This window comes from Podarcis liolepis, assembly GCF_965112155.1.
Source record: "Podarcis liolepis genome assembly, chromosome: 9".
NCBI classification, from domain to species: Eukaryota; Metazoa; Chordata; class Lepidosauria; order Squamata; family Lacertidae; genus Podarcis; species Podarcis liolepis.
Genome location: NC_139564.1, coordinates 56192480 through 56206170, shown reverse-complemented (window position 1 = coordinate 56206170; position 13691 = coordinate 56192480). Strand labels below are relative to the sequence as shown.

Here is a 13691-nt window from a genome sequence, read left to right as displayed (position 1 = left end):
TCCGGATGTGCTGCCGGCATCTGCGGTCCCTGCGGTGACAGAGTGGCTTCAGGAGCTCCAGTCTCAGCAACAGCTGTTGATGGAGCAGCTGCGCCAGGCCAAGGAGGCGTACAAGGTCCAGGCTGACCGCCACCGCCAGGTGGGGCCGGAACTTCACGTCGGTGACCTGGTGTGGCTTTCCACTCGCCACCTCCACCCTTCTCGACCTTCGCGGAAGCTGGACGCCCGGTTCACCGGCCCGTTCCCTATCGTGAACCAGGTCTCGCCTGTGGCTTTCCGTCTCCGGTTGCCAGCACACCTGAAGGTTCACCCGGTATTCCACAGGTCCCTTCTGAGTCCGGTGGCCCCACCCGACGAGTTCCACCCGAACCGTCCCCGACCGCAGCCAGTTTTGGTGCAGGGAGAGCCTGAGTACGAGGTGGAACGCATTCTGGACTCCCGATACCGCAGGGGAAGGCTGCAGTATCTCATTGACTGGAAGGGGTATGGGCCAGAGGACCGTTCCTGGGAACCAGTGGCCAACGTCCACGCGCCTGCCTGCATCCGAGAGTTTCATGCGGCGTACCCCAGCAAGCCGGGTCCGGACCCTCAAGTGAGGGGGGGGCCTGGGAGGGGGGATGGTGTGATGGCCTGGGATTCCGAGTCTGAGAGCGATCCGGAGGAATCCCAGCCGGCACAGGAGTCCCCGCCTCCAGGGCCGGCTGAACTGGGGCAAGGCCTAGATGCTGAGGAAACTCAAGAGCAGGCACCAGGTGAAACCATTCTGGCCCCAGAGGTGCTGGATGACTCAGTGGCCACAGGTGAGCCTCCTCCAGGGCCCAGTAACCCTTCGGCCTCTCCTGATCTGCAGAGGCTTAGGGCAGAGAGGCGAAGGGAACTGGTTGCCCCCAGGAGGAGTGCTCGCCTTAAGGCCAGAGGAGGCGGGGCTCCTGGGGGTCGGGACTGCCCCTGGCCTTAGAAGAGGATAAAAGCCCAGTCAGCCCGGCCCCAGGTTGCGGGAACAACGTTGTTGTTGGCTACGGACCTTCCTGTGTTCTTGATCCCTGCTCGGCCTCCTGTTCCTGACTATCCGGTACGCCTGTCCCCTGCTCGGCTTCCTGTTCCTGACTATCCAGTACTCCTGTTCCCTGCTCGGCCTCCTGTTCCCGACCATCCGGCGTTCCTGTTACCTGCTCCGCCTTCTGTTCCAGCGTTCCTGTTCCCCGCCCGGCTCTCTGCATCGGACCTCGCCCCTCTTCGTGTGGACTCTGCTACACTCACGGTACCTTACCCCCGGGACCAGCACAGTGGAGAGTTGGGCGCGCGCGCCAAGTTCAAATGTAACGGAAGCTGGCGCAGTCAGCAGCCCAGAGAGTGAACCGGGTCCCAAAGCCCGCCGCAAGGAGGCGGAAGGGTCAGGGGGGTCCGCGTCAGAAGAGAGTAGGAAGGGAGAGACCCAGGGGGGCAGGAGGACCCAGAGACGGAAGGAAAGGCGCAGGAGGTGGAGCAAGGCTAGGGTATTAAGCTGGTGCGCTAGAGGCGGAGACTCAGACGGGTCTTCGTCGTTCTGACCTAGAAGAAGTAGGGCTGCACGTTGCAGTTTGGAAATGGAACCTGTAATCCAATAAAGACTCTTTGAAACTGAACGCTGGCTGACTTGGTCCTATGTGAGCTGGGACTGGGCGGCAGCCCTGACAGTATGATTATTTTATTTTGACAAAGTAATAATCATACATAAACAAATATAACAATGTGCACCCCACCACCGAGACCATTCCATTTTAACTATCCAACCTCCCAAAATTTCAACACGTCTTGTGATGGTTTGGTCCCTTTCCATTTTAACAGTACAAATTCTACAAACACCATCCAGATCTCCTCAAAATCATTTCTCCTGCATATTCTCCATCTTACCTTAATGGCGCATGTTAATTTATCATTAATAGCTATATCCCACACCTCTTTATACCGTTCTTCCATTTTATATTCTGCTTGCCCCTTGCAATTCCTAGCTAGAATGACTCGTGCAGCCGTCAATAAATTTGTGAGCAAGTCCTTCATAGCCTGCGTTCCTTCCACCCCATCGTAAATTGATAATAATGCTGCTTCTGGAATTTTGGTCAGCTTTAACTCAGTGACTTCTGTTATCTCCTTAAACATCCTTTGCCAGAGAATTTGTACATATTTACACCCCCATCATATGTGAACATAATTCTTGGTTTCCTGGCATCCTCTCCAACATAACAAAGAATATTCCTTGTTTATTTGATTTGACTGGTGTTAAATGCCATCTCCAAATTAATTTATAATAATTTTCTTTTATTCTTATAGACAACATAGACAACAACACTCTTTTTGAGCATCTCATTGACTCAGGCCTTGTGGATGCTTGTTCAATTGCACCAGGGTTTGCCCAAGGCCCAAGACTACCTGTTTGTTAGCTCTTTCTCAGACACCTGCTATAGGCTCCTCCACCATGCAAGGTGTAGAGGGAGCTTACCTGGACTAGGGTCTTTTATACAGTGCTACAGAAATTCTGAAATTTTCTCCTGTAGGAGGTTCATACCATCCTTTTATTGTGGCTCTTCTGGTGACAGGTCAAGGTCATGCTGTTTATTTCTGGGGTCATTTGGAGCCCACCCCCCAAGACAGAATTTTCTTTCATTTAGTAGCTGGGCTGTCCCTTTCTTCCCTAAGCTGTTATTAGCTCAGCTACTTTTTGATCTTCTTTTTAGTTTGATGTTTTTAATTTTTTTAAATGTCTTGTTAGCTGCCTTGAAGGACCTTGGGCACAAAAGACGGGTGAAAAGTATTTTTAAAATAGATATATCTCGCCCAAAGATTTAACAAAAATAAAGAAATCCTTGCTAATGAGCAGTGGCAAATCCTCATATTATAAGAAAATTAAATAAAGTGACACATTAAATTAGTTGGGTTTAATTAACGCAGCATAAAATGTTGCCCCTTTAATCACCAGCAACAGCATCATGTTGACTGTACCTGTAAACGATGGCTCTCAATTCAGTCTAAATGTATCATTTTTTAAAAAATTGCCTTTTTTTAAAATGCAATCACATTCCATGGTCTCATCCCCTAGATGAAGATACTGACAAATGCAGTAAAGCCACTTCATTTAGAGAGAGGATTAATAACTTCAAAGTTGGAAGCAGAATGGAAGTGAAAGGTGAAACTCAATACAGTTGAAGGCTAATGGAAATGTTTCAATACTTTTAAGTACTAAGTTACTTAATACTTCATGTCTGGGTTTGTTTGGTTTTATTTATTTTTTTAAAAAAATGTATCTTAAACCCTAATTTATGCAGTCCCAGAATGGTAGTCCCTTTAGTCTGGTAGCTGCAACAAACGGAAAGCTATGAGGTATCTTAGACTAATAGATTTCTTGTAGGTTTAAGCTTTTTGGGGTCAGAAGCCACTTTGCTAGATGTGAAAGCAGGCATAATAGTGATCAGGAAAAGCACCAGTGTTTACAGAATAAGAAGCTACTGCTCTGATCCTAGCTGCTTTGGGATATTTTCCTCATGCATAGACTGAACACACGGATGTGAGGGGAAAATCAAAAGTAGAGTTGTGCACAAAAAGTCTCCCAAAATTCTCCATCCTAATTGTGGGCAGAAAAAATGCATTAGGGGCAGGGCTGGAATTAGATGAAGAGAGGCCCTAGGCTACTCTACTTGTGAGATCCCTCCCAATCCCCCACCCTCACAACTAGAAGAAAATGAAAGTGTGTTATAAACAAAATTGAGTGAAGCCAAGGATGATGATGGGTATTTAAAATTCTGCAATTCACAATTTCACCTCTAAAGGGCATAAGATATTATTGTTAAATACCATGGTGATTTTTTAAAAAATCTGCAATTCACAATTTCTCCTTTAAAGAACATAAGATATTATTGTTAAATACCATGGTGATTTAAAAAAAATAAAATTAACACTGAAAAACTTTTGCAATAACTGAACTTTGTAAACCCTGGGCAGGCCGGGTCTTCCTGTTATATACTTGCTGGGATTGACAAGGCATCTGACCCTCACCTGAATCTCATAGCTCTCCTGACGAGTCCTTTGGTCTGCAGCCATGGTGTGGAAATAAAGGATGAGATTGCCCTCCACATACCAGGCACTCTACTATTCAAATTAGGCCCCAGTGTTTTTGTCACACTCCCCTTCTCAATTAAGTAATCAACTTTAATCTAGAATTTAAATTCTCAAAACTTTCTTATTTGTTAATTTGAGCAAGTAAACTACTGCTCTCACTTCATTACAAACAGTGTTTCTACCTGCAACACACTTGAGCAAACCTGCTCCTTTTCCTTTCACAGATATTTTGTTACCATTTGCAACTGTAGCTGCCTCTGATTAGTTATCATTTAACTCTTGGGGGAAATAATTAGCATCACACGTCATGTGCATGGAAGTTGCCAAGCCAAGTAACCAACTAGAAGGATTACTGTTAATAGCACCAGTTTTCCTAGAACTTGATATTGCTGGATAGTTTTGATGAACTGTAAAAGCATTTTTAGTTTGCTTTCTGTTGCCACCCTGGAAATTTTCTTTATTAGTCCCACTTTGTTTTGTACGATTCCTTGCAAATGAAGGAAAACAACTTTTTTGCTTTCATATGTTGATAATATAATTTTGGTTACTGAGGACAAACAAGATTGTACAAAAACAAGATTGGGTACAGGCCTGGCCAGGATAGAGGCGTCTTGACTGTGACAAAGGTGACCTGTGTGCTTACTTGCTTGATTAACAGCTGTTAGGAACTTCAAGGTCCCTTTTCTCCCTTCTTATGGTCTTTGTACTGGACCTGGAAACTCCAATATACAGCATTCCATGTCAAGAAGGAGGGCAAGTGGGTACCCTATCAAATGACAGGGCAGGAGCTACACGGAGCAGGGCCTTTTCACTGGTGGTGCCCGTTGTATACCTTGCTCTTCCCAGACCTGCTATATTTTGGTCTGTATTTTGGAACTTTATAATTTAGGAAGACTAATGCTGATGTATGACCAGATTTTATTTGCTGCTATTCTGGGCTTCTGGTGCACCAGGGTTTACACCAATGTAATAGAGTTCACCAGGATGCCAGAAGGGATACAATTTATGAGCTTTCTCCATTATCTGCACAGCAGGGGGTGTTCAGTCAACAGTGCAAAGGCTGAGCTGAAGCATTCCCTGTTGGTTACCTGCTTTCAGCAATAGGGGTCACTGTTTGGTAGTCCCCGATTGGTTAGCTGTCAGATTCTAGAGCTCCGTATTGATGACTCTTAAGTAATTCACAAAATACAGAGTCCATTCATAAAACACAGTGCTCATTCATAAAGCAGTAACATAAATCTCCATTGCTACATACCGGGTGTATATTTCAGTGGTTGAACGTACAGGTTTATGGCCATGCTGTGATGTTGTGCTTATGCGACTGTGAATAAAAGGTGGCTGGGCTCATTGTCTCAGGGTTTGGGGCGGGGGGGGGGGAGAGGTGACAAAACTGATTTCCAATAAGTGCCCTCCCTTTATTTCCATAACAAGTCCTTGAGTCTGTACTCTGAATAGTGACAACAGGGACCTAGAACATGCAGGGCTTGTCAGTCCAACCCCCTGCACAGTCTCATCAGTGCTGACCTTAAGGCAATTGGAGCAACTGGGCCAAATTGGGCCCTGCGTGCAGCTCCTAAGGGGGCCCCTGCACCAGGTCAATCTAGATGGATTTTATTTGTATCTATAAGATTTTGCAGACTTTGGCTGTTCACTGAGGCCCTACAAAAAAATAAATAAATAAAGATGCGCCCCACTGCTTCAAATTGGGCCCCACTGGCTAGCCCTGAGTCTCACAGTTGCTGGGCATGAGTTGCCCTGCCTTTGCATGAAGTCTTGGGTTTGCAATTTTGGAAGAGGGGAGTCTGCCCGCTGGGGAGCGGGTGGGCTGGCAAGGCCCCCAGATTTAGAGGCCCTAGGCTTCAGCCTACTTAACCTATACATAAATCTGGCCCTGATTAGGGGAGAGAACCATTTCAGTAAATTTATCTAGGGAAAGAGAAATTCTCCACCAATTAATTCCAGGGGGATTGAGTTCACCATTAACGGTTGTAAACCAGCACAGTGTCTTTGTCCCCACCACCCACAAAAAAGCTGATGAACATCCTGTGACAAAATGGCAGTCTCTAACTCAGAAATTATCTCAGAAGAATTTTCTTTGAGAAATTTCAATCCATCTCTAGCATATGCTAGGTGTCTCTCACCTCTGTGTGTCCACCCAAAGGCCTGAAAGGAGCTTCATGTGTGTCCACCTCTATGTATCCCATAATAATAACTGACAGCAGTTATCTCCAGATGCTAGTTATCTCCTGCCAAAGAGTTGTTTATAGCAATCAAGAACGCTCATTGGTGTATCATGGCGTTTCTTCTTTCCGCACCCCTCCCAGCAGTCATTTTTCCTTTGGTCACTGCTGTGAATGCATAACCACCTGTCTCCAGGCACTGCATTCATCTGTGAGGTTGATTGGGACTACATGGCTTAAGGTGGGCAATAGCTGACCACTGAGACACAATGATCTCTCCCACCGACAAAGGCAACCTGTAGTGCTCATACCTTATGTCAATCAGGCTGAGTTTAATAACTCCTAACTGCAGCCTCCCGCATTGTCTTTGCTGCATTAGCAGCATGGAAGCAAACTCTCTGGAGTGCAAGCCTGGGCAGTGTGTAGAGAGGGCTGGACTGCCCAGCAGTGGTGTAGCATGGGTTGCCAGGGCTGCGGGGAGGGTGTGGATTGGAGGGAGGGAAATGGACAAAGTATGCATACACATTCAGTTGCCTAATGGCGTCCGCATCACCCTGGAGATTACAGTTGCAGAGATAAGAAGAGTCATTCCATTGTCTGGAGAGGTCACTTTCTGGTTCACATGGGGAAGCCATTTTCAATGGAGCTAAGTGACGGAAGTATGCAGCAGTATTGAGGCAACACAGGGTGTTTAGATTTTGTGCCCCTAACAATTTTGCACTCAGGTCAACTGCCTCTGTTCCTCCCTGCCTCTCACGCTACACCACTGCTGCCCAGACGTTATGACCCCACTCTGGGCCTTGTTGATGTGGTCCTAAGGAAAGTAGAGCAATACATTTGGCACCAGCTTGGCTTCAGGAATTGCTGGAAAGAAGCATACAAGATGCTATCCAACCACCTTAGGGATTCTACATGGTATTTGCGTAAGGTTTACTTCTTAGCCCTTCTTCTCCTGAAGATGTCCTGCAAGGAAGCGAGTAATGGTTATCGTCTAATTTTTAGCAGAGGGAATCTTTCATCTAGAGCCCTTGGAAGGTTTGATCTGAAGTCTCTTGCCATACAAGGTCTTCAGCAAGGCTTAAGGTGTTACTTTAATTGGATGTGTGGGGAAAGGGTTGATAATAACTCTTGTATTTATATTCTTAGGTAAGCTGGTTCTTTGTTCATACTAATGCATTTTGCAGATTTTCCTTTAATGAATTAGAGCACTTACTTTCATTTTCCAGAATTGGATGTAGAATAATATCTAGATATTATATTATTTTGGAGCAGGACAGGAACCTTATGATAAGGAGTCCAATGCGAGACACGGTAGTTCTCAAGAACATTATCAAGAGTATGGCAAGGAGCCATATTGTTAGTTTGTAGCACTCATCTTAGATGGCATGTAACTGCGTATAGGGAATACTGCAGACCTTGGAACTACAATAAACCCCATAGGCTTGCACTTTTTATGAACTTGAGATCCATCACTATGTCCTTTACTATCAGCTCAAGATGCCATTTCTCCTCAAGCACTACAGGAACACAGCTTTGCCACACTGCAGAAATGTCTCGGCCTTGGCAAATGTGTCTCTATTTATATTGTTCTCCCTCCAATGCTCAATATACAATTTTTTTTAATTCAATCATTCCATTAAGTTCAGCTACATTCCATTCTTATAGGTGAGTCCTTTGAGGGATGTTATGGGTGAATGTGTACACACAGAAACTTCACAAAATTTTATTTTGCCAAGAAGAAGCAGATTTTATTGGTCCATGTCTACGCAACCCAGGAACACTTTAAAAAAAATAGACTGTCTAGCAAACCTACAGGTATATTTTACAAGAAAAAGATAGTAGAACCATAGAATCTTATAGTTGGAAGGGACCCCAAGGGTCATCTAGTCCAACCCCCTGCGATGCAGGAATCACAGCTAAAGCATCCATGACAGATGACTATTCAAAGTCTGCTTAAAAACCTCCAAGGAAGGAGAGTCCACTGCCTCTCGTGGGAGTCTGTTCCACTGCCGAAGAAGCTCTTACTTTTTAACCCAACCTTCTCCAAAGACCTCAAGGTGGGCTACATAACCACACAAACCCTCTATTTTATAACAATCCTTCGAGGTGCATTAAGGTTAGATCAGGCATAGGCAAACTCTGGCCCTCCAGATGTTTGCGACTACAATTCCCATCACCCCTGACCACTGGTCCTGTTAGCTAGGGAAATATCTGGAGAGCCGGATTTTGCCTATGGGTTTGCCTGGGTTAGAGGTAGCAAGTGACCCAACGTCATCCACTGAGAACTTCATTGCTGAATTGGGATTTGAACTGTGGACAGTAGTCCTACTCAGATTAGATCCATTGAAGTTAATGGTCACAACTACCACATTCATTTCAGTGGGTCTTCTGTGAATACGACTTAGCTGAATACAGTTCTGAGTCTCCCTGGCTTTCACCCTTGGCCTCTGGGAGCCAGATGTCCATTGGATGCATATCTGGTGCATTATAACGCATCATGAAGATGAGTGTGTTATAATAAGTACAGCACAAGCCAAAATCTAGAATTAAATTAACCTGAGATGGATAATGTATTAGATTTGCTTAACATGCAGCTGAACAAACAGGGATCTCACTGTGGCCTTTTAAAAAAGGAATTTGTTAGTATGACTCTGATAAGAACACAGTGTGGTATTTAGTGTTCCAAATATATTTTGATTGTGTGACTTTTTGTTAAATTTATGAGAGGCATTTATCACACAGAGAGCACTCAGCAATGTACAGTCCAGAGATACTCAACCATCTCTCTTTAGCTTGAGTAAAGTTGCCTAGATAGAACACTTCTAGAATCACCTCTGGTCTTTTCCTTCCCCTTTTCTTCCTTCTTGCCTTGTTACACAAAAATAGGGGTATATAGAAAAGATCTTCCACAGCACGAGAGATCAAAAAACAAACAGTGCTGTAAAATCATTCAACAATTCTTGGCAAGAATCCCTAAAGGTAGGCGTAAAATACTAGCAGAGTACTATGAGGCAGAGGTCATCGTAAGGGAGTCACAGCCAATTTCAAACCCTGTCTGTTTCCAAAAAAAACCCCAACATTGATACACACTCAAACGTATTGTTATGTTACAGATCTGGAGGTTCAGTATTGTGGAATACCTGGGAAGAAAATGGTGAAAGTTGTGAGGTTGAGATGCTCTGAACAAAAGGTTGGCACTACCTGAAGATCCAACAGAGTTCCAAAGAACATAAAACATCTGTCAGAGATGAACAGCGGGAACAATATCTGAGCAGAGCCACGAGGGGGGAGGCAAATTCCTTTTTCAGGTGCTTTTTTTAGTTCTGTGAAAAACAAGGACCAAAAGCCGTATGAATCAAAGCTTCATAAGCAAACCCCAAAGAGATGGCATGCCTTAATATTAGCTAGGAAGTTAGGAATGAGAATTTTGTATTTCCCCACCTTATTTCAAAAGTATAGCTATTATTATTATTATTATTCAGTTATTATTAAATGCATGCCCATGGTGCTTCATGAAGAACAAAAGGGAAGTTTCTGAGAAGCATATGTCAACCTCTCAGAGGTTTTTAGTGATTTAGCGGTGTATAAATCAAATAAAATCTAAAGTTCAATACGGGGGACTATGGAGCTAGAGGAGTTCAGTTATACATGCCTTGGCTTAGTCACAGTAGGGCATGTTAATTTATCCACCTTTTTCCTCTTCACCCAATGCAGTGATAGAGAGTAATAAATATTTTGGAGAAACATTCTCTACAGCCTCATTTTATTCTCACAGCAAAGTCTCAGGAGGTCAGGGTTGACAGACTCTAGCAATGGTACCCAAGCACTTACTCTGTGTGTTGCCATAGAAACATCCCAGAGGAAGGAGTAACCTGTAGTCTGTGATGCTCTGGCACCAGCGCTGGAGATGGTGGGACTGTGATGGGGCATTGCAGCTATAAGCTCAGCAGGGACCAAGTGGCATAAGTGACCAGTAGGACTTCATTTGGTCCTGTCACAGAAACTTGTCACTCAGGCATAGAGCAAGCTCTCAATCTGCCACTGATTACCTGCTTATGGGCTCATCTCAAGACCACCAAGCCTGGCCAGAAAGTTCTTCCAGGCCATAGGTTTTAAATAAATAGGAAGTCTAATGTGACAAGCATGTGCATCATTTTTGGAGGGAACATTGCATGTAGCTATTTTGGCAAAGTGACCCACTTTCCATCCTCTTGTAGTGAGTAATCAATTCTAACTGTGATCCTAAGGCTGGGGGGGGGGGGGAGTTATCTGCCACACATAGAGGGTTGGACCTGGGAATACAGCACAATCTAAACCATGTTTACTCAGAAGTAAGCCCCATAGAATTCAATGGGGCTTACTCCCAGGTAAGCGGGGCTAGGAGTGCATCCTTAGGCTTCATTCAGACCATGCTTTATTCCATGTGCACATTTCCTTACCTGATATTTTCCACATTTTACATATCTTTCACATGACATAAAAGCCACTTGTGGAAAAACAAGCAAAATCTACGGAAAGTTTTGGTGCTCGTTTTTGTAATTTGCTTCCAGGTTTATTTATTTTTTGGCAAGCATGTTAACCCCCCAAAAATGTGTTCATCATTGCACCGTAATGATGAAATATTGGACAGTATTTTGGCATACAATTCTTTCCTGCCTTTGGAAACTGATCAGAAAGCCACGTTTCCATAACACAACAGGTAACACAGTAGAAAGGGAATGTTTTATTCAAGTGCTAGCATTATAATTAGGAAAACTAATGCACAAATCCCTACATCTCAAAGCACCCTTAGTCATGTTTAGAAGAGAACAGTTGAAATCAACATGACTTAAGTTAGTCTGAAAGCACGTGACCATCACCTTGATGAAGCTAAGCAGATCTGGAACTGGTCAGTTGCCTGGATAGTCGGCTGCCTGAGAAATACATGAATGGCACCTTCAGTTCTGTGATGGAAGAGAGGCAGAATGTAAACATAAGAAAATAAATGAAAGGGGTTCCATGAGCTAAAATCACACCTTTGGGTTAATCATGACCTCTCAGTGGACCATAGTGTAGCACATGACGGCTTTTAATCACTGTAACCGAATGACACTTGTAGCATTGATTATGCCCACCCTATGTGGCATAGGGTCCATTTGAGAAATGCAAATTTGTTAGTACAGAATTGTTTTTAAAGGAGTCAATGTGTGCTCTCTGTCTGTGTGTGTACGTACAATATATATGTGTATGTATGTATGTATGTATATATATATATATATATGTATGTATGTATGTTTGTATGTATGTGTGTGTGTACATGTGTATAAACTGTACATGCATATCTCTGTGTAAATGTAGGTCACTAACTCTGAAGTATCTCTTGCTGTAGCAGTTTATAACCTCCCACTGCTTTGGTCTGGCGTATGTCTTCAGTAATAGGTAGTCTTTGACTGCGGCAAGCTTTTGTGTCCTTTCAGTGTGCTCCTCCTTTGAAGTCAAAGAGTTCATTTTGTTTGAAGCATTTGACTCTGGGCACTGTGCAACTCAATTTCACAGTTTAGTTATTACACGTTCCTGCCAATCATATTAAGATTGCATATTACAGAGTTACGGTTTCAAAAGGTTAGGCACATGCTCTTTAATACTTTGTGCAATTCTGCTGTCACACTTCCTCCTTTGATTTCCCCGCCCTACATCTACGCTAAAGGAACAGCTTGCCTCCTTGTCTTGAGAAGGCTTCCTTCGTATAAGCAGGAAAAAGAAACCACAAGGAGAGCCTGGTGGTTGAAACACTCAACATTAACTACTGTAGATGTGATTATGCACAAATCCATCAGTGCAGTATTATATGTCAGATGAGTGAAAGAAACCAACATCATTTGTATAAACTACAAATTATCAGGGCTGCCTTCTTGGAAGGATTCTAGAAAGTTTAAAGAGAACATTGTAGCATGTAATTGTAAGTTAAGAGCACTGAGAGGTCTGCCCCGGAAAAGTCTCCAAGTTCAGATAGAGAGGTCTGGATGGGCACAGGTGTGATCAAAAGGGAATAGCAACCAATCATGGGTTCCTAGGTCTATCTGTTTGGTACTTAAATTTGCAGAGAGGTTTGTCACACTCAGGGATTCATCCCTGGGGTGAAACAAATTTGGAAAAGGGCTGCTTCATTACACAGCTGAATATGCTAGCATGGGAGCCACAGGCAAGGATCTGTTATAGCAGCCCATAGCAATATTATGGAGGGACTGAGGGAATATTATTACCAGGAGAATTCTGTTCCAGGTTTCCTGGTCTTTGCAGCTGTCAATTTCCTCTTCTTTTAGTTCAGAGACACAAGCACGATGTTTGGGAACCATGGATAATCAGTGTGGGGTGGGGGTGAGGGTGGGGGAGAGATATGCCCACCATCTCTGCTCCACAGCGGGTGGCGCTGTGGTCTGAACCACTGAGCCTCTTGGGCTTGCCGATCGGAAGGTTGGCGGTTTGAATCTTTGTGACGGTGGTGAGCTCCTGTTGCTTTGTCCCAGCTTCTGCCAACCTAGCAGTTCAAAAAGCACACCAGTGCAAGTAGATAAACAGGTACCACTGCAGCAGGAAGGTAAACAGCATTTCCGTGCGCTCTGGCTTCCGTCTCGGTGTTCCATTGTGCCAGAAGTGGTTTAGTCATGCTGGCCACGTGACCTGGACAAAAAAAACAGCTCCCTCAGCCTGAGTGCCACACCCCATAGTCATGTTTGACTGGACTTAAGCGCCCAGGGGTCCTTTACCTTTTTTTTTTTACCTTACTCCCAGTTTACCTGCATTAATTGAAAAGACTTAAAATAATCACAGTGTGTACACATTATATGTGTACAAACTCTGTTGGGATCTTTGGATTGACACACAGAGGTCAGGAGTGTAGAAAATGGACACCATCCTGTTTCTCCATCACTGATTTTATGTGATTCCCGAATGTCTTAGTAGGGCTTCAGTCAAGTGCAGATTCATTTCATCTTTACTAACGAGGAAGACACATTAAGTGGCTTTCTATCGACTTGGTAAATGGGTAGAGCTCATCCCTGATGCAAAGTTTTGTATCAGCTTTCTGTTCTTGAAATGCAAAGTACATTCATAGAAACAATGCAATATATAATTATCCAGTCATTTAGCTGAGAATTTCTATTATTACACTTTGGTGCCCAAATACAATGGACTCTTCATTTCTGGCATGGGGATTGCATAAAGCCAATGACGTTAAGTTCAAAACACATCCATACATCCCTTTTGGATTCTAAAGTACTCAGCATGCTTCTGACAAGGTAATCCTTAAAAAGATGTTCTTGTCTTTTCTGTAACTGAGTTAGGAACAGCATGACTTACCTCAAGGTATACTTTGATGAGAGTAGCCTGCACCATGCAGTGTCACTCCCCATGGACTTTGCAAGGTGTCCTAATATGATA

The 13691-nt window shown here is 44.0% G+C and overlaps 2 long non-coding RNA genes across 3 annotated transcripts in view; one reads left to right on the top strand and one right to left on the bottom strand.

Moving 5' to 3' along the window:
- Positions 1-10007, top strand: part of LOC310686410 — a 42789-nt gene extending 32782 nt beyond the window's left edge. Inside the window, exon 3 of the long non-coding RNA XR_014515873.1 lies at positions 9386-10007. This is a non-coding gene — a long non-coding RNA (uncharacterized lncRNA). The remainder of the gene's footprint in view (positions 1-9385) is intronic.
- Positions 9460-12794, bottom strand: LOC310686422. Of its 2 annotated transcripts, none has more exons than XR_014515888.1 (3): positions 12657-12794; positions 11132-11215; positions 9460-9595 (listed from the first exon to the last, which is right to left on the bottom strand). It is a non-coding gene; the product is annotated as an uncharacterized lncRNA (long non-coding RNA). The 2 variants fall into 2 exon arrangements; XR_014515889.1 differs by having other exon boundaries at positions 12515-12777.
- Positions 12795-13691: the final 897 nt, after the last annotated feature.